The sequence below is a fragment of the Thrips palmi genome, unplaced genomic scaffold (assembly GCF_012932325.1).
Source record: "Thrips palmi isolate BJ-2018 unplaced genomic scaffold, TpBJ-2018v1 HiC_scaffold_5, whole genome shotgun sequence".
Classification (NCBI taxonomy): Eukaryota; Metazoa; Arthropoda; class Insecta; order Thysanoptera; family Thripidae; genus Thrips; species Thrips palmi.
The window spans coordinates 18,013,128-18,019,127 of NW_023144632.1; positions in this window are offsets into that span (position 1 = coordinate 18,013,128).

The following is a 6,000-nucleotide window of genomic DNA, read 5'->3' on the forward strand; positions in this document are numbered from 1 at the left end:
ATGCCAGCCGCGAGAGGTAGCACTGTTATCCAAGTTGCCATACTTTCAACGAGTGCCGGCCACGGCAGCCCAGTGGGGACAGGATGGGGCTGAAGGCGGTGAAACTGCCTGGAAAGGTAGGCAAGCAAGTCGCACTTCACCCCTGCACGAAGGCAACTTTTGTGACATCGCCCCTAGGACACATTTCCACAACCATTTCAACTTGTTATTATAACACTGTCAATTATGTCGCCGCAGTGCGACGAAATTGTGCGCGTTCTCCCGTTGCTGACGATTGCCGCATTCACACAGACACACAGACACACCTCCCCCCCCTCCCTCACACAAAACACACACCTCTCCCCTCTCCCCCTCTCTCTCCCCTCTCTCTCTCTCCCCCAAACCCCCCAACATTCTTGGGGCCCCCTTTTTCCCCTATCTTTTGACCCGGGGTATTTTTGGCCCACCAAATCCCAACCCATAAAGGGAAGGGGAAACCCCGGAAAGCCCCCAAAAAAAGGGGAAAAATTTTTTCCCAAAAAAAGGGGGGGGGAAAAAAAAACCCCCCTTTTTTTTTTTTTGGGTTTTTTTCCCCCCCCCCCCCTTGAAAATTTCCCCCCCCGGGGGGGGGAAAAAAAAAAGGGCCCCTTTTTTTGGGGGGGTTTTTTTTTTTTTAAAAAACCCCCAAAGGGGGGGGAAAAATTTTTCCCCAAAACCCAAAAATGGGAAAAAGGGCCCCCCCCCCAAAAAATTTTTTTTTTGGGAAAAATTTAAACCTTTTTTTTTTTTTTTTTTTTTTCCCCCGGGGGGGGGGTTTTTTTTTCCCCCCCGGGGGGGCCAAAAAAAACCCCCCCCCCCCCCAAAAAAAAAACCCCCCCTTCCCCCTTCTCTCTCTCCCCTCTCTCTCTCCCCCACACACACACACACACACACCTTCTCCCCCCCCCGGGGTTTGGGGGGGGGGGGGTTTTTTTCCCCCCCAAAGGAAAAAAAGGGGGGGGGGGCCCCCCCCCCCCGGGGTTTTTTTTTTTTCCCCCCCCCCCTTGGGGGCGCCCCCTGAGTGCGACAGAGACAGCGCGACGAAAACGACTCTCGGAGTCAGTCTGCAGCAGCCCCGCAGCCCTGCAGCCCCAGCGCGTGATCCATCGGACCAATTAGGCCAGGCGCCCGTGCCGCGCCGTGCGAAATGGAGCAAAAAGGGACAACCCACCTCCCCCACCTCCCCCTGGGTCGCCCCTTGCACCGGCAGCAGCCCCGGCTGGGCGGGGGGGGGGGGGGGCTGTTGCTGTTCGACACGATCGCCATTGTCGAGGTCACGGTGTCACAGCCTCACGGCGACACGGCAAGGCGGGCCCGGCGCCCTGGACTGAAGGAGAGCTGTCGATGCGAGAGCCTTTCGTTTCCAAACGTCCCTCTCTCTCCCCCTCACTCATGGACCGTGCCGTAGGGGTGCGAGAGAGACAGTGTGCGGCCGGCGGAATCGCCAGGGAGACACACACTGGAAGTGCTGGAATGTCACGTCCCAAGCTTGACGCGCATTATCGTCTAGTACTGACTGAACGGGCATGCTGCAAAAACAACAACAAAAAACAAAAAAACAACAACTTGTACATGATACTGAAATTTGAGGCCATCCTGCCTCTATACAAACGCAGGCGCATTGGTTGGTGAATGCCATGTTCGTACACACTCTTTTTTTTCAGCAAGCGTGTCAAGCAGACAACAATAGCGTCAACCATCAGTTTGCAGAATACACTGTTAAACGCAGAGGTGAGGAGTTAGCAGTCTCAGATCAGTACAGAAGAGTTTGCCATGCCCGCACTTCAAGTGGGGACCATGCCCGGAGTTGGGGCTCTGTAAGCTACTCCAACCTTGAAGTGTGGAGACTGCGCAAACGACCAAAAGAATTACTCTGCAACTGGGAGTGTGGCGTCCTCCACACTTGGTCTGACAGTGTACTTTACTTTCCAAACAGAGTAAGACCGTGAGTAAAATCGGTGGTGCACTAGAAGTGGGACGAACCGTGCAAGCCAGTGCCAGCCCCGGGCAGCCCAAACCCTGCCCTGCCTTGCCCTGCCGCCACCCAAGACGCGGGCCGTCTGGGCGAGTCTTAGCGCCCCCCCCCCCTTTCCCCTCGCCCCTCCCCTCCGCTGCAGCGGGGAAGCGCGCTCTGGAGGATAATTGTGGAGGGAAGTCGCGGGGCGGACAGGGAACCCTTCTTATCTCCCTTTATTTATCTCTCTATTTCGCACGTTACCTTAGGCCGATCCCGCTGTGTGCACCACTCTCTGTGTGTGTGTGTCTGTGTGTGTGTATGAGTCTATTTCCCCCTTCTCTCTCCCTCTCTCTCTCTCTCTCTCTCTCTCTCTCTCTCTCCCCTCTCTCCCCTCTCTCCCTTCTCTCCTCCTCCCCTCCCCCTCCTCCTTCCCCCCGGTCCCCCACCCCACCCCCCTCTCCCTCCTCTCTCTCTTTCTGCGTGTCTGTGTCTATGTGAGTAAGTGTGTGTGTGTGTGTGTGTGTATGTATGTATGTGTGTGTGTGTGTATTTGCCCATCTGTGCGAGTAAATGTGTCTGTGTGCGTGCATGTGCGGTGGCTGTCCTACGGGCCGGGGTGTTTGCGCAAGGACTAGAGGAGAAAATCTGGCGCAGGATATATGCACACTCACGTACGCGCGGCCCGCTTTAGGCTGCGGGTCTGTGAGCGAGGAGGATCAGGGAAGAAGTAGTCCAAGGACTCATTTATAATCCCATTCATAATGGTCCCGGGCGTTAATTCCGGCATTCAGCGCGTCCTCGTCGCCGTCCTCGTCCTCGGCCGCCGTTTGCTGGGTCAACACATTACTCCCGCTTTTGTGAGGGCGGCGGCGCGGAGGCGCTGAGGCTCGGCGGCAGGACGTGGCAGGACCAGGACCTCGACCAGGACGGCCGGCGCGCGTCCCACAGTGGCTAGCCGCTAGTCTAGTCGGCAGTCCACAGTGTGTCGGGACCCTTCCTGAACCCCGAAGCCGTCACGACGCGTCACGGGGGATTCGGATCGAGCGCCCGTGAGGAGAGTCACGCGGTGGAACCAGTGCACTGTGAAAATTTGTTGTTACTTTATGACAAAAACGTGGATGATATTTTCATCACTTTCAAATGATGACAATCTCATCACAAATTGATGACATTTTCATCAAAGCTCCTCTACTCATTGCATGGGCATGACAACAATGTCATCAATTGATTTGATGACATCCTTGTAAGGAAAATTAGCCTTGAAATTTATTGTCATCAAGTGACGACTCACATTCTCACAGCGTGTGGAGAACTCCGAACTGGAAATGCGGAAGAGTGGAATTTGCAGTCTCCACACCTCAAGTGTGGGGTTGTCCACGTCCACTCTTGGCTTCACAGTGAGAGGATTCCCCCAAAGTGTGATGTTGCGGATACGTTGAAGAAGGAAAAGTGCCCTTGTAGCGCTCTGGATCTGCGAGGGCGTAAAAATTTCAAGAAATCGTGGACAGACAACTCAGTATTACGGCCTTAAAATGAGAAAATTTGGTACCTTTGACCCAGAAATGGTATACGACCACGTGTGTTACGCGTATTACACGGTTTTTGTGTATACAAGTTATTACGCGACTGGTCACTCCCTCGGGTATTTTACACTCAGGTCTTCATATTAAGTTAAATACCTGGTCGAGAGACGGCTTAAAGCCAAGATATCCTCCACAAGATTATCATACAGATCCTTAAAAAAATGCTCGTGCTTGATTACGAGAGTACCATTATTCTCTCGTTGTGCAGGCATGCACAATGCACACTTTTGGATTTGTAGCGTAAGCGCCAGTGCAGGCCCCAACTCTCCGGATTCAGCAGTCTTCACAAGAATTTGGTCCAGAGGGTCCAAAAGGCGGAGCCACGGGAAAGCCGTGAAGAGCCGAACCAGCCCATACCTATCTTCAAAACCGTCTAACTTCCGAACGGCTGGTCCCACAGAGCTGGGACCGAGGCTGGGACAGCAAGTTTCGGATTCAGCGCACTTTTCTTCATAAGTCTGCAAAGTTCGGCAAAGTTTCATGTCAATCGGCGAAAGAAAACCTCAACTGCCCACAATTTGGGTCTTTTTAGGTAAAATTTTCCAAGTTTCTTTAAAAATTGATTTCGTTTTTGTTCTAGCTCTGTTGTGCTAGTCGTTTTTCTCATTCAATTTAAGGCCAGAAAACAAAATCTCTTGCCTCTAGACCAAAAAGTCTCTGCGTAGAAAGAAATACCCAAATTCACTGCAAAACAGTGAAAAAACCTTAAATTGACCACCAAAACTTCAACAATGGACCCAGGGGTCTGAAATTGTGCCAAACTTCATCTTTTATGGAGTACAAAATGAAGAGAAAAAATCGCGACAATCCAAGGGGGTAGATGTAAGATCCTGCTTTTCTTAAAAAATCCTTGTTGGCCAAAAAATACGGATCCTCGTGGGTCTACGGCGATTTCTTGCCTAAGAAGTATCAAAGCGGTGCGGAAATCGTCTATGGTCGCATTCAGGCCCTGGCCGAACCGGCAACGCGTGCTTTATTTTTTTTTCAGTGAAGAATCGAGGAGCCTCATAGGACTGTCGAAAAAAAGTTCCACCATGGCAAGCTTAGCAAAGCGGTCTTGCCTTGGACCGGTCGGGGGGGGGGGGGGGGGGGGGGGGCAGAGGGAAGGAGGGAGGGGGCGGCTGTGAGGAGTGGGGATTGGCGCGGCGAGGCGGCGGCGCGGCGGAAGGCGAGGCCGACGAAACGACGAGACGAGACGACGATGATCATGCAGAGCTGAATGAATGAATGGATGGATGGATGGGAGGAAGGGGATTTTATGGAGAGGTAGAAGCGGTAGCAAGATCACGTAAAAAAATGGGCATGGAAAGTTTCTAGGAGGTCCTGACATTTGGTGGCAGACACGTCAGCCTTGGTCGAGAGCAGTGGTGTCTTCCTAAGAACATTAAAGGCCATACGGTATTGAGGGTTGCCTACCTTCCATTAACATTAAGGGCCAAACCAAACATGATCGTATGCCAGGCACCACGTAACTGTTGTGAAAAAGTAAGGGATGAAAATGCCCGGAAAGTTTCCGGAAACATTGGAAAAAAAAACAGTGTTTTTTCGGTTTTTTTCCCTGGCCTCGGAAAAATTGGAAAGATTCAGCCTGAAAAGTAGGCAAAAAGTCAGGCATTCCGCCTGAAAGTAGGCACAAAGCATCCCTTTATCCCTACGTGAACACGATTCTCAGTGCACTCATACTACTTATACCCTGTTTTGATTCCTTCTCGTGCGTTTTTTGAGCTTGCTGTTGTGAATCTCGGGTTTTCAGTATAAGTAAAGTTGTAACAAAGCACAAAAGTAGTAGGTTTCATGTTCATAGTGTTTAAAAACTAATTTTTCCTATTTTTCCATTTTTTTCCAAATTTTTCTTTTTTTTTTCAACTTTTCCGGTTTTTTTCCGACCCTTTGAAAGTTTCCGGAAAATCTGCATCTCTTAAAAAACAAAGAGGACTCATTTGTCCCGTTAATTTAAACTAGTTTGTGTTGCAGAATACATGATTAGATATAAGGCTGGACATCGAGACTCCTGATCGGCAGGATCTGGCGGGGGATCTTGGGGATTTTCGAGGTGTACGGCTCCACGGCGGTTCCTGGCCTGCGAGGAGGGACCCAGCTTCCACCTTGGGCACTCTGGACGGAGTCATCGGAGTGTCCGCTCAGTCTGCCGAGATGGCTGTGACGCTGCTGCTGCTCGCGGCGTGCGCCGCGGCGCTGCTGCTGGCCGTGCTGGTGCGCGCGGCGCTCTCCTACGCGGAGTTCAGGAAGCTGGAGCTGGCCATCCCTGGGCCGCCCTCATTGCCCGTCCTGGGCAACGCGCTCACGTTCGCCGCCGTGAAGCGCGAGACCGTCTTCCAGACGTGTCTCGACATTGTGAACGCCCGAAGGGAGCTATGCCGGTTTTCGCTGTTCAACCAACTCGTCGTTGTTGCGTCCGACCCCGACGACATCGCCCAGATC